The sequence below is a fragment of the Ambystoma mexicanum genome, chromosome 11 (genome assembly GCF_040938575.1).
Source record: "Ambystoma mexicanum isolate Mex_15411 chromosome 11, UKY_AmexF1_1, whole genome shotgun sequence".
NCBI lineage: Eukaryota > Metazoa > Chordata > Amphibia > Caudata > Ambystomatidae > Ambystoma > Ambystoma mexicanum.
The window spans coordinates 319368560-319384627 of record NC_090934.1 but is presented as its reverse complement, the minus strand read 5'-3'; positions in this window follow the sequence as shown (position 1 = coordinate 319384627).

Below are 16068 nucleotides of genomic sequence, written 5' to 3'. Positions count from 1 at the left end.
TGCACACATGCACTATTACTCCCTGACAAACTTCCCATATTTGTACTTAAGCCCCCCTAGGGCGTTCAACCTATAGCGTGTTGAGACCATACCAATGGTGAAAGGTGCTATACAAATGCCTAGTACAATACTACAATACAATTACTAACAACTTTCACATGTAAGGAAAGAACATAAACTGGGGAAACTGTGATGATTATGGCATACAGTAGAACCAACACTGCATTCAGACTTGCTGAGTTACAGCCAACTAACCCACTCAAATGGGGTAAGTCAAGAAACATTAATGTCCACATACAAGGAAGTGTTGGAGGCTAATGAATTACATTTCATTGGTCTATGCTGCCCTATGAGTGTAAATGTACAGACACATGGCTCAACTAGAAACTAAGCATTGGAGAGACTAAAGATTTCACTTTTAAGAGAGGCAATGGAAATAATTCTATTCTAAATGGAATGCAGTGTTGAGAGGTACCAAGACTAAATTAATCTCCTGCAATATTTGACATGGTAGATGCCAGTACCATGCAAAAGTGCGCATGATGAAGCCATGCCACCACTCTATACTGGAGAAAACCTGGGAGAGTATGGACCCACTAAATTACATGATGGATGATATGCTGCTCTATAGCCACAATCTCTCTATAGGGTCCCATCAAGGGCCCAGTCAAAACAATCTTCTGTTTCTAGCTCATCTGATAGGAGGGAGGTCTGCAACTGGAGGTGAGTTTGTCTAAGGATCATGATGAATCAATAAAGTGCTCAGGTAGTGGCATAAAATAAATGCGGAAAACTTGGGGCTTATTTCTGAATGTGTACAATAACTGGAAAGGAGTTTAGTCTTCAGAATTATGAATTCACAAGCAAAGAGTCCAAAGTGGGCCTAACGCCTAAAAGACTTATCACTTATAGGAGGCTATGCTACACTTTTTACCAGTCCCATGTGGGAAGTGCAGGCATGGTAACAATTTCTGCACAGAAAAGAAAAAGTGCTCAGTCCTGAGCAAATATCTGGAGCAAAACATGCGTTGAATTGCCTGCACACATGCCTGAAGTTTATGAAGAAAAATAATGCAACGAATGCATGGTAAATTTCCTTATTACATAAACCACATTTTAGGTCACTGCACCTTTCACAGAGACGAACTATTTATTTGCATATCAGTCTGGTCCTCCTTACACGGGCAGTCCAGCACCGACATTCTTGGCAATTCTTTTCTGAGCAAGAGTACCAACAGCAACCCCAGACACAGTTCTCAGCCTGTTGAGGTGAAGCTGTGCCTCTCTAATGACAGTGAGCATGAGTTCCACGTCTGGATTACCTTCTGTGATTTATGTTGAAACCCCACGTTTTACAACATTAGCAAAGATATGGGAGACCTTCAAATGAAAACAAACACAGACACCTAGACTGTTTAATGGGTAAGTAGTCATTCAGTAAGGTCTACAACCACGCTTTAGCTCATGGGGCCTTTCACAGAGGAGAACTAACCATTTGCATATCGGTCTGTTCCCACCCACCTGGGAAGTCCAGCAACGAAATACTAGGGAATTCCCCTCTGAACAGGAACACCACCAACCACCCCAGTAATGTGTTTCTGCCTTGCTGGAGTTTCTCTTTCATGAGTCTTGTATCCATCACATACATCTGAAAAGTCGAATTGTAATATGTGTGTCACAAATGTATCTTAGACAACTTCAAAGTTTTCTGAATACAGATAAAGTTACACTGTTGTATGTGTGCACCTCTTGTCCCTTAAGAAACGTCCTTGATATTCGACAATTCACAAAACCAGCCTGGGAATGTTATGTTGGACAAGTTACACGCGCATTAACCTATGAATGCAGAAACCCATCAATCAGACATTCATCTTTTTGAGAATTAGGCATCATGACTTACCCATTTGTAAATTACTACTTTTTTCAAGCCCAAGTCAGACTTATTCCTGGAACAATATTTGTGATTCAGGCACCTTGAATGTAAATTACTCACTGCTTTGATAAGATAACTCAAATCACATTTGGGGTTCACGTAAGATTCCTCACAGTTTTAAGTGTTGCCGTAATAGGTGACATTAAAGGATGAAAGGGTAGTCAACATATCAAACTCTGATGAATGAAGGGTTATTGTTCAACGTGTACATCTTTCTATTTGATGACAGCCTCTGGGGCACGGCCATATGGCGAGAAATAGGAAAAGGCTAATTGAGACATCATACAGGCTTTCACTGTGATATCATTACACAAAGAGAAAGCCATATTTATCAACTGTTATTTTTTGTTTGTTTATTTGGTTCAATTGATTAAATGTTTTTACAAATCAGGAATGAAACAATCCCTTATTGTTCGCTTTATAAATAATCTATACTTCCAATCAACTGTTTTCTCTGTAGTTCTGAACAATTCCAATGAAGTATTCAAATTCTGCAAAGTATTTAAAAAAATCAACTTAATAGGCCTAATTACCACCAGGTTCCAGAAATGTGCTGATTACCTTGCGTTGGTCCTCCATAACAAGGACAAAAGCATTCAACAGACTATTAATATTCATTGCAGATAGACACTTACACCAAGCACAACTTGCCCTACCAGGAGCCCTTCCTAGTGTTCCAGAGCATTTCCCCAGGACTACAGACCCCAGCAGTCTCCCAAACTTCAACCCTATTGCCAACATGTCATTTATGTGTGAAATACTGAATTGGTAGCTGTTCAACAACTACTGGAATATGTCGGAAGCAGGAACCTATTTCATGACAGGTCTATCATGGTTCAGACCGTCCAAAAGCACAAGGTATGCTCTTCTCTAAATGAAAGATGACCTCTTGACGGCTCTAGGCAACACCAAGCCAATCTGTTTCCACTTGAATTATCAGTGGCCTTATATAATGGTCAACCAACACTTTCTTTCAATGAGACACACTACAAAAAATTAAGGTGCAGCCCTAAAATGAATTATGTCTTTCCTGCATGAACAGGTCTGACAAATAAGATCTGGCACTACTGCTAAGTCCCCTACACAAACACAGAGGGAGTCCATCGGGTTTGGTACGTATACCTTGGCTCTTTTAGTGGTACATTTAGTGCATACCATTTAATCCTCCTCCATATTGTTATAAATTTATGCAGGTGACAACCGGAAAGGCCTTCCAACTGAAGAACATAACATCCTCTTCGCAAAACATCTCCACGTGCTATGCAATAAGTCTAAAATGTGTTGTGGACAACTTCCTCTGCCTGAATGTGGCAAAAATCAGAGGTTCTGTTACGGTCTACTGATTGTCACAACAAAATGGGTCTCACTAAATGCCAAAAACGTAGGCTTCATCCTCGACAACATATTTTCCTTCAGCAACCATATCCTAGACGTTTCCAAGAAATGTCATTACCGCCTGCACTTGCTGAAACATATTCAAAGTTAGATGCAACCAGAGGCGTGGTACCCCTAGCGTTGACTACTGCAACAGCCTGTATCAGGGTTTTCCAAAACACTTTATCCACCAATTCCAACTTATATGCAACAAAGTGACGAGGCAAATTGTGAAGGTCAAACCATTGGGGCCACATTACTCCAGCATTGAGATCACGTGACTGGTTTTGAGCAGCGAAACAGATTAAATTCAAAGCCCTATCCATCACTCACCTGTCATATCAAGGTATTGGCTCTACCTACTTTATATTATATTATATGTTGTGTTATGTTATATTAATGTGATTTATACCGTGCATCACTGGCATTTTTAAGGTCTCCAAGCACACCACCAATATATGACCCACCAAGGGTCTAACATTCCTTTACCAGAAAAAAAGGCTCACCATGGCCAGTTTCGAGGCAAAGAGACGTGGTTGCAGAACCACAGGCAGTGGTGGCAACACCCTATAGCACAATCTAGTTCCAACAAAGAGAACTGAGGTAATCCATCCCAAATACGTAACACAACCAAAAGCTTGTTTTTTCCAGCAAACCTTCCCATATTTCAGTCGCCCAGGATACTTTACTATTCTCTTGATGAGAATGCAACATAATTTCTGCGGGAGAAAATATTGCAATCGCCTGTTCTCTCCCCTGGAACTTTGGGTCTCCCAAGCACTTCTTCTCCCTAGAACCTTCCTTGCAGCCCTTCTGGCAGATGGCCAGTTGAGCAGAGAGGAAAGAACCTTGGAGTCCTCGTGGCACCCCTTGCTAGACTGCACTCAACAGAGCAGATACCCATAGCACTGCCAATCACTCGATTGCTCCACAAACATTCTGCCCCATTAACCTCTCCACTCACTTAACTTATCAACTAGACTAAGAGGCTACCAGATATCACACTGTCGTTATGTCTGCCCTGAATCCCATCGTGCCCCCTGTGGGATGTATGGACCCACTGTGCTATACTATGTGGCATCACTCTGCTATCTATGGTGCAAGAAACAGCAACAATGGCACCAAAACTCTTGTGCATGCCAAAACCTCCAAAATTGCGTTTTCAACACAAAAAGAGATGGCTGCACAACTTGCCATTCATGGGGCATGTGTGGTGGAACAGAGCACACACTGCAAAAAAAGTGCCAGTAGGCTCCATGACAAGCAAACATAGAGTGCAGAGGGAGCAGCAGCACTTTGCAAGTGAAACTCCAAAATGTGCCTATATTGACTTTACTTTGCTGCTAAAAATCCAAAATGCCTGTACATAACACTTCTCAACACTCAAAATCTGGCTTGGCGCTAACATTCATTAAACCTAAGGAAGCATTGTGAATGTACAAAGTTCTGAAAGGTTAAAAGCAAAACATTTTCCAGCAAAACTGGATTGTCTATGAATGACAGTTCCTGTCAAAAAGCTGAGTGCAGCACACTGGGCTCTCCTGATTAGACTTTAAAGTTATCTAAACTAAAAGCCTGCCGGATTAGCAAATATAAAAGGATTGTTGATGAAAGAAACACAGATCTCAGTTATTTTTGATTCCACAGGTTTAAATCTGAGAATGTAATTTACCTATGTCATCTGATGCAACAAGTTTGTTTTCTGCTGGATTTTAAGTCAAGAAACTAAGAATAAATACATTACCCTGGCTGGGCCTGCCAGAAGTTGAAAAACAGGTTTTTCCTCCCAAGAAGAGGGCCTTCCTCTCAGCAGATACTCACTGCCATATGATAATTGCGGGGTAGGACAGACTTTTGTCTGCAGCCAGAGACTGAGCAATGGCAGATTCTCCAGGCCAGGAAATGGACGTGTGATGAGGCCGTAAACTTGCCTTGCAGAAGGTTCCCAAAGGTGGGGGCTACTCCTTGAGCTCCAGGGAGAGACACAAGGCAGACCATTTGCTGCTAAGAACATATAATGAACAATTTTTAGAGACTCATAACTTGTTATCAGGAATGGCGAAAAATGTAAAAAGGGCAGATTTGTTAGTTTAAGTTTTGGCGCTACATTTCAAGATGTGATGGAGCTGTGTAGCATATTCGGAACAGGAATGGCAATATATGTGGTTTTATGGGAACTGTATTTAGGCTAGAATTGTTAAACTTTACACACACATTCATATGGTAAACACACATAATTGTGGAAATTTTGGAGAAAATGTTGAAAATGTTTTCATGGTGAAATGGACAAAATGCTGCAGAAAGGCGAAACAAGATCTCACAGCTGTGGGATTTTGAGTAACAGATACTCCATAACATATGTAATCCCTGTATGTGATTTTTGTAGAGGTTTACAAATGTATAAATATGTATTTAGGACAAAATTCGATATTGATACTAGTGGCTAGGGGAGGTTTCTAAGGATGGTAAAAGCCAAAACATAAATGTGACATCATCTGTCTTGGATCCAATCACTCGTGTGCAAGGCGGAGATGAGACTCTGATCCAATCCCGGTCCACAGGGGCAAGTTTAGTTAAGCTTGCCCATACATCCATTTTTGTGATGTCGTTTGAAAGGATAAATAGAGACAGCTGACAACACATAGGGACTCACTCTTCTGATTTCAGCGAAGCACTCTGAACCAGCATTTAACATCCTTCCAGATCCAGATACCAAGGACAAGGCCAATCAGTAGCTGAACTATTTTCAGCAAGGCCTCAATCGTCAAACTTATCCTCACAACCCAGTGAAGGGCTGTGGTGTGAGAAAGCATCCTGAAACTATCTGGCTTGCTACCACAATGCCTGCTGAGGAACTCGCCATCCTGCTGATTTGAAATATCCAGAAAACAAGAAGGGCAGATTCTGTGCAGTTCCGGTGACCGGCCTAGCTGATCCAATCCTGCGCCTGATTTGATGTCTTTCCTTGATAGAACCAATCCATTGACCAGAACTGTGACTGTCCAAAAATCTTCAATCCCAGTGGATTGTGAGTATTAATAGGATGCTAGAGAACTACTCTATACCTTGCATTATCTTGTTCCATTCTAATCTCTGAACTATCCCTACTGTCCTAGCCAGTAACAGTGTCAAAATCTTTAGGGCTTTCTAAAGCGCCATTTTCATAGTCATTTTTATTTGTGTAAATCTGATCCATAAATCCCACTTTGAGTCTTTGGACTGGTGCCACCGGGGAAGGTGATGGGGATCTGTTACTGAAGTCATGAATCAGACTCAGAGCTCACATTGTCCCGACTTGGTTGCCTAGCCTGAACGCTCTAGTCTTGAGTAAAAGCACAAGCCATATGTTCTGATTCTAAACTGAAGTCCTTCTCCAAATTCGTGTCTTTATTTTCGAAAAACCCTTCTCACAAAAACCTATTAACTCCCTCAGTTTTTAAGATAGAAGCAAAATTTCCCACTTGTACCTAACATCCTCAGCAACATTCACAACTCAAAACCGCAGTGCAAAACAGTGCGGTTGACCCGTTATATCAAAAATCGCAAAAGTAAAAGTTTGCCGCAAATTTACTGTTAGCAAAGGTTTTACACATGTAAATAGCTTTGAACTATTTCCTGCTTTGACCTTGAGATTCCAATTGTTTTCTTTTGATTAAATCATTGCTTTTGCTTGCCTGTATCTGTTCAAAGTGGCTCCCGTAGGAGTTTATAAGGATTTAAGCATTTTCTAACATGTTTAGTGTTTTTGCTCAGCCAATTTCAAAGCCACCCTGACAGTTGAAAATTCAATTCCATTTTCCTCTTGTGCAAGGGGGGAAGGTGGGAGTGATATTCTGCTTGATCTGTGTTATTCCTGAGTACCTGCTCTCTCCTCACATCTATTTAAAATTGCCTATTGGTGGGTTGAGCGGTGTTGCATGGTGAACCCCTAACCATAGTGCTATCTGTTCCCAACCAACCCAAAAGTATTCGTTTCTGTGCTGCATTCTTTTTGTGTTCATTACCTGATTCCCAGTGCATTAAAGATATTATTCATTGTTCGTGTCACCCATTGGTGATTGTTGGTACCTATTGAAAATATATTGTGATTTTAAATTCTAAATAAATAAACAAATAATTACCTTTACAACTAGCCTGATTCCTGGTGCAGTGTAACTTGGGGATATTTTGAGAAGGGTGTGATATGAGTGGTATATCATTCAGAATATTGAATTTATAGATAAAAATAAATAAGGGTTTCATTTGTGCACTACATGATGGGCGAGACTTGGTTGTGTGCCTGATTGAAACCACGTATACCTCTCCCCCCTTCAGCTTCAGCAATAATGCACCATCTGGTAATGGTGATATAACACACCAAAATTACTAAGCATTGTTTAACTTCAAATCACAAATGTAGAAATTTAGACAATTACTTTGGAACACTGGAAGAATAATGTTTAGAGTAACAATGCAACACTGTGTGGAGATCCCCCCACCTGGGCAACCTGTAATAAAAGGTAAGTTATGATTTTCTTTGATGTCAATGTCCAGTCCATAAATGTCCAGTAATTGCCTGCCTGTCTGCTTTTCTTTTCGCAGGACCCACTACTCCAAAGTACCTCGGAAGCCACAGGGAAACTGGAGCCCCGATGAATCTAAGACCCTTGAGTGATCCCTGAAGATGGAAGACCCTCCTCCTCATCACTGTACCTTTGGTGCCTTGGAAGGTGAAGTAGTGGAGTTCATCAGCTTTACCCAATGATGCACTCCGAGGATGGAATCCCCCTTTCAGAAGTATTCGCTGGGCCATTGCTGTCAAGCAGGAGACGGGAACCACGCATTGTCAGAAAGGCAACAGTGAAGGTATTTCACAGTGGTCTCCTTGGTTGGGTTGCTATGCCGACTGTGGATGACTCACGAAGATAAAACTCATTGTGGACCTCAACAAGTCCTGAGAGATTAAAATGAGTAATTTGGTTTTCATCGATAACCATCGGTGACGACGGGTGCAGTGACAAGCAGATGTCGGGTTTTGTCAGATCTCGGTTTGGCATTGTTTGATTCTTCAGTGATGACAGGATGACTTTTGGCAACTTGAACTTGACCACTGAACTTCTCTGCGGGCCACCACCAAGTTTGGACACTCCAGACTCATTCTTTCATTGGGAATGGCATGAAACCCACTGACAGGCATTTCTCTGCAGGCGAGGACACTTGACATCTTCAGCCGTGGAAAAGTTGACAGATGTCATGATTGCAGAGTCAGTTGAAGATTTCTTTGGTTGATTGGAATTTAGCAAGCTCTGGGCATTGGGCAGCATTATGCCAGGCTAGCCCCTCTTCTAGGCAATACACAGCAGTCGACCTCTGGACACAGGATGCCAAAAGCAACCCAGAACTGTGGGGAATTCATTTTCTTAATGTCAAAAATGGATGCAGTACCGGTGCTCACCACTATCAGAAAGCCGGCGTTTTAAAACCACCAGACTTTTGTGTAAAACTGAACAAATGAACTGAAACCAGGCCAAGGAAAGACTTGCTAAGAGGTGGATACAATGTAAAACTATATTCTGAAATGACTTGAAGGAAGTAATTATTTAATGTATATATAAAAAATAGCTGCATGTCAGTTGGATTTGAATGTAGAAAACTGGGAACTAAAGTGACATTTAGCTGAATTCTGCCTGACAACTACCCCCGACAGGAGTTGAAACTGGATCAACAGCTGTGTTCCCAGGCCTGGCTGCATTCTGCTGCCCGCACAAAAAGGAGGTGACACCTCTTTGATTGAATTACCTGGGGACTGCAGGAAACTGAACAATGGACTCAGGCAAATGTTATATTGGGGGGGCCGTAAAGTGGCTTCCTCTTGGGAGAAGTGGGAGGAAAAGTGCCTGTGAGAGCCAGCTGAGCTTGGGGGAAGTGGATAAACCAGTTCTTCCACCATGTGATGTGGGAAGCCACACCCCTTTTTGACCAGGGCATAAGTTAAAAAGATAGATAACTCATAGTGCGGACTGGTCAAAATTATATAAGTAATATCATTATTCTTGTGATTTTTCTGTGCACGTTTTAAGAGGCGTTAGGACCCTGTGGTGTATTCTGGGGGGTTGCTAGCGGAAATTAGGGTCTCACTCCAAATGTTTGCATGTTACAAATCTGACACTTCATCAATTAATATCCATACTCCTTGCGCACATGTGTAAATGTCCGATATTGGTAAACCAGTCAAAAAGCGCAAAATGTTGTCATTTTCGAATGCAAGCCCCCAGGAAGATCAGAGGCGGACACACATGGACCATATATAATGTGTAAATGTAATTTCAACAAATTGTGTATCTGGGAAATATGTATTTGAATCAAATATAGATTTGTGGGCAAATTGACCAGGGGAGGATCCTCTGACCCATAAACAGACCTCATCATGATGACAATCCATTTCCTTCCCCCAATCATGGGAGAGGGGAGAATTGGGCCAATGACAAGTAGAGAGGGGCAGGCTTAGCTAGGCCCAGGCACACACCCATTTTCAAAACACATAAAAAGGGCCACTGAAACCCAGGTAGGGGATTCAATTCCATTTTCTGCGGGACACTCTGCCGGGAGACTCCAGACTTCATATCCATCAATCTTCAGAGACCAGAAATTTACTTCAGAACTTAAAGCAAGGGCCTAAACCCACAAACTGAGAACTCTTCTCAGCAGGCCTTTTCATCCTTAAAATCATTTGCAAACTATTCCACAGCCGGGCGAGCTGTCTGAATTCTTTGCCAAGAACCTTTGCCAGTACCCAGAAAGCAGTGTTACATCCAGAATCCACTTGATCCAGACCTGAAGCAGAGCAGTATCCAGAACCAGAGGCCGCTGTATCCAGAGAGGCTAGACCAGCAGAGCAGAGCTGACCCAGACCGCTGTTAGCAGAACCAGAGATCCGGATCGCTGTGAGCAGAACCGGTGCCTGATTGACCCGCCGAGCAGACAGAACCGCTGCCGGACGTGTTGACCAGATCCGTGACGAGGCCTATTTCAAATTTATATTGTGAGTACCTAGCAGAACTGTGCAGAACCAATCTCTTAGTTAAAATAATCTAATTCAAGCTATTTTAACCTAAGTAGAACTGCCTCCTAGAAATCGTGTCATCTGTCATTTTTAAAGCTGCACAACTGTCACCTGTCAATTCTGCAGCTGCAAGCTGTCACCTGTCATTTTGAGTTTTACTTTAAATCCGAAAATCTACCTTTATTAAATCGTCCGTATCTCTGGAACCGTTTGGGCTAGGAACGAAATTCAACTTTCATTTTAAAGCTGTGATTCTAGGCTTTCCAACGAACCTGGAACCGAACACTTGCGAAATTTACTGCGATTTGCGATTTTGGCTCAATTTCTCCACTTGTCAAAATAGCAGCTCCATTCTTTCCTTTGTTAAAAATCTGTTGGCAACCTGGTAATAACTCATAGAGCATTGCTAAAGTGAGCCTGAACTAATACCAACAAGCATCTCTCACTCACCCTGAATCTCTAGAGGGAATTAAAATCAGTTAGCACATTTTCCCATCCATTGCCATCACATTTAAAAGCATTTTGGGCCTGTGTTTCAAACTTCTGCCTGTTTCCTCTAAGCTTGCTGGGGGGGGGGGCTGAATTCCGTATTGTATTTGATTGTATTCCTGAAGACTGTGTGTGTTACTTCCATCTCCTTGCATTGCATATAGGGGGGGGGGTGAATTGCCACCAGGGGAAAAGTGATTACATTGTCTTTTGTTGAAGCCATATCAAGTTATTTTCTGTACTGCATTTCATTCATCATTGTGTTTCCTTGAACCATATAAAGCATTCTTTCCCACCTTATTCTTCTGTTCCTATTCATAAGTTACCTTTTGCTGATTACTGCTCATATTCACAAGTGTAATATCCATTATCAATTTATTTATAGAAGTGTGATATATATATATATATATATATATATATATATATATATATATATATATATATTGTTTGTATTTCTCAAACAAACCTTTTAAATTTGCAAAACAGACATACTTCTTGGCTCAGTGGGGTCAGGGGGATTCTAAGAGAGGGGTGCTATATAAGGGTTGTCATCCAGAGTACATGAACTGGACCTAAAAATATATCAATAAGGGTTTCCCTCAGCATCCCAGACTAGGCATTGACTTAGCTGTAGTGTTGAAGTGAAGCCGCTTAACATTAGAATACTTAAAGACATACAGCACTTGCCTTATCGCTTGGTCATTGACATATTTAACACTGGTTTTCTGCAACAAGAACAAAATAATCGCTGAAATAAAGGAAAATCGGTTATAACACTCATTCTGTGGGCTTAGGCATTCGGTTTGCTCATATATTAGGGCTCCCAGCCCTTTGATGTCCTTTTTCTGTGTTTTCTGTGTTTCTTGTTGCAAAAATGTGCTCCTTAGCATCCTAGATTTATTCTTTACCCTCGATGTGAATTGTTTGCCCCAACAATTACATTCTCTTCTTCACGCCAAAACATACTACATACAGAGAAACTATGCTACCCACACACATATATTTAAAAATACACCCTACAGAAACTATGCTACCCACACACATATATTTAAAAATACACCCTACAGACATCAAACCCCACAACTCTACAGATCTTCATGCATCTTAATCACCACCACAGTGGCCAAGATTTTGCATTTTCCTTCTCTCCCTATTAACCCATCCCACATACTCTCACATCTGCCAGAGCATCTGGCGACCATGAACATGTCTGTAGTGCATGACACAAGTTGTCGCTGTTTCTACTTTTGAAAATCTGGTCACCCTAGTCTCTCCCCAAAGTAGCACCTCTGTTACCAAAATCAGGGAGAACCAAGAAAGGGAGCTCTCAGATGCAGGTCCTTTTACCGCCCCTACGAGGCAGGCAGAGGCTTGTTCCATTCTGATACTGATCCATTGGGTACCCTGGACTTGTACCCTTTGTCCCCTGCAGGAATGTCCCAAGAAGAAAGTACACAGGCATTGAGTCACCCTTCACTGTAGGCAAGGTATCTCATTGTCTTACAACCTCGCTTCAAGTCCCCAGCGCGGATGAAAAGAGACAGTACTCTCATTGCTTTGCATTATTGTGTACATGTGTTCATAATCATTGTTAAAGCATTCCTTTGTGGTATTCAAGCAAGTCCCCGCTCTGAAATGGGAGTTTCACGACACTGAATTAACTTTTCAATTATAGCCGCAGCCCACACTCTTAAAAAAAGTCACATTTACCAATATGCTCTTTTCGGGTGTGTGCGGAGAGCACCGATTGTTATCTTCGCTGACATGGCTGGAGACGGAGGTCTGATGCATATGCCCCGCTAATACACAAGTGCAAAGTGAAGATCAGTAAAGTGCACCATTATGTGGCACAGGGAAATGTGCCACATTATGTACACACAATGTGCCACATAATGTACGGCAATATGTGTATGGCTGTGTCCACTGTGGGGGTTTTACCTCCATTTTCCACAGGATGTAAACAAGGTAGATCCATGCTCTCACTGTTAGAACTGCACATTTAGCAGGAGCTGCAATCGTCGGGCGATGGAGTTAGTGGAAGTGGAAAGAGGAATGAACAAGACCATGAGTCGGCTGGCAGGGCAGACATACCGAAATACTACCATTGAGATGGAGCAGTTCGGGCCACTCCTTTTACATGCCAGAATACTGCCAAGGTATAATTTCAAGGTAAATCACTCAACGGGGCAGACATAAGCAACAATGACTGTGTGTCTCAGTTTGGAAGCATGGTTAGTCACCCAATAAATGTACACGGACATAAAAGTGACACCCAACCCAGTGAACGAGGCAAAGGACCTGACAAACATTTGTTTAAATTTGATTTGTGTTGTATATGAAGGCGCCAAATCACACGAATGCTTCAAGGCACCAAAGTGATCTGATCGCACCTAGGAAATAAAAACATTCTATTAGGGTTAGTAAGCAATTACTTTGAAGGTACAAGATAGTATATTCCAAAATTGCTTAGCAGGTGTGCAGGACGTAGCTGGGAGTGGGTGGGCAGGCAGAGGAGTGATTGAGGGAAGGTAGGGTTGGAATGAAAGTAAGCACATTTTACGGAAGTGATAAAACTTCTATGGTTTGTTTATTTGTTTATTTATTTATAATGCGTGCCAAACCCGGAGGCAAAAGGGCGCAACAGTTCAGAATATGCAAAGCTTAAGTTACAAGTTTGCATAGATATCATACATGAACAGCAGAGATGTATATACAGGCAGTTACCTAGGTATCGTAAGTGGGCAGAAAAAAAACATGTATGTACAGGGCAATGGAAGGTCAAATAAATTGATACATATGAGAAGTCGTACTACATACATGACAAAAATGACAAAAGGATGCATGTAATGCATGCTGGTAAGGAGCTAACTGTCCTGAGATATCAACCAATTTATATAGTTGGTTCTGAATTTGGGGTAGGGCTGATCTTCTCTTATTGGATGTGGAGGGAGTTCCAAAGTTGGGCCGCTCTAACTGGGAAACTGCTACCCCCAGATTTATGCAACTTAAATCTTGGAATGATAAGGCTGTTGGTGTTAACTGTTCTCAATGGTCTAGTGGAGATTCTCCTCTGGAATCTGTCTGTGAGAAAACTCTGGTCTGCATTGTTCAAAGCTTTGTAAGGGATGCAACTTTTAGGTGAATTTTATTTTGGACGGAGAACCAATTATTTTGGTGCATTATCATGGATATGTGGGATCTTCTAGGCACACCTAGAGCCGTTCTAAAGGTATTGTTTTGCAGGATTAGAATCCTGTGGATGGTGGATTTGTTGGCCCCAATGTATAAGGTAATACAATAATCCAACCTAGATAGAATAATGGCTCTGGCCAAAATGATACAGTTGTCATCCGTGAGAAAGGGTTTGTCTGTTTTAATGAGCTTACAGGTGTAAACTGTGGTTGAGGTCAAGGAATTCACCTGTTTCGAAAAGGAGAGGGTAGAGTCCAGGTAGAAGCCTAGTGTCTTTACCTCCTTGGCCACCTGAATGAGGTTGCCATCAATTATAAATGAAGAGTATTCTTAGCCAAGTTTTTTGAGGTTGGGGTGAGTGCCTAGGATGATGAGCTCAGTTTTGTCATCATTCAGGCATAGACCGTGGTTGCCATCCATGCCTGGATGATGAGATACACCCTATTTACCAAGTGTGAAAGTGCCTGTCTAGGTTAGTGGTACTGTAGTAAAATGGAGTTGTAAGGAGGGAGAGAAGGGGTGGCATGCAAAGTATTAACCAAGATGAAAGGGGGGATTATGGAGGGTAGTCTGGGGTGCTTAAGTGCTTATATAGTTGAAAAAGGGGGAGTCCAGGTGAATGAGGTAGTGGAGTCATGCGGACAAAGTGGTAACTGAATGCTGAATGAAGGTTGATGCAGGAAGTGTGTTAGGTTTGTTAGGTTTGCGATTGAAGGTTGACAGTGTGCCTGTCTTTGGATAGTTGTTTGAATATGTTGAATTTGGGTTTTTGTAAGTTGTAGTCATGCAGTTTGATCCATATGGTTGGGAAGAAAATGATTTAACTCTGTGTTTTTTGTGCCAACATTGAGAGGTGTTAGTTTGTCTTATTTGATGAACGTAGGTATCTGTATGGGATGACAAGCGGAAGGAATGATTGGCGACATGAGGGGCTACACGAGTGGATTGTCTTGTAGGTACTACTAGGATTTGTTGTTCTATTTTCGTTTTGGTGGGTCACCAGTTAAGTGCTTTAAGTGGAGTGATATGGTCATGAGACTTGAGGTTTAGTATGCCTCTTGAAGCTGTAGTTTGGACAATATGGAGTGATTCAAGGTTTTACGAGGACAGACCCATATAGCGAGAATTGCAGTATTCTAGTTTGGAGAGTATTAGGGCATTGGTGATAATGATCTTTTGGCAAAGTTCCAAGTAGGGGAGTATCTTCCTGGTGTTGTGCAGGAGGTATTCTTTTTTTTATGGGCAATCTTTTTTATGTGGTTTAAGGGATAGGGCAGTAGTGTCTTTTAGTATTCCCAGGTTCTGTCCTTCTGTCTCTAGGTCAGTGGGCCATATCAAAGGAAGGTTGCAAATGTATTGGGTGCCAAAGAGCATGACTTCTCTTTTGCTGAGGTTGAGGCATACTTTGTTTTGTGACATACATTTCTGTATGTCTGCTAGGCATTGGCCAATTAAGCTGTTGGATTCAATGGTTTGTGAAATGGATAGAGCAAACTGTGTGTCGTCTGAGTAACTTAGACAGGCGGGTAGGTATTGTTCTAAAATGTGTGCGTAGGGTCTGATAGAGGCATGAATTATATGGGCGGTGAGGATAGCTCAGTGGCAACGCACCAGTCTTGGAAAGAAGAATACAGCCCAAGCCAAGGCCCTCACTTTGTTCGGGCCTACCATGGCTGAGGCTGGTGGGCCATCACTGGCCATGCCCGGCCTCCCGTGGGCGCATGAAAGCCATATTAACTCTAAGTAACAGAGAAATGGTCAGCACCAGAATGGAGGAACATGAAGGAACATAGGACCCTATGTGGGTACCACATTTACCTGACAACACTGATGTGTTACTCCTTACAAAGGATGAAATATCAGTGGACAATTTAACAGCATTGATAATTACTAAAAGTGACAACCTCACATAACTGATCATCATCATGAAAATATATTGAAAAGGCTCTGGTGAACTTAAATGCAAATAAGATATCGCTGCAGTTTCAACAGGTTTCCCTTTTGCTTCTGGTTAAAATATCATTGCTCTAGATGGTCA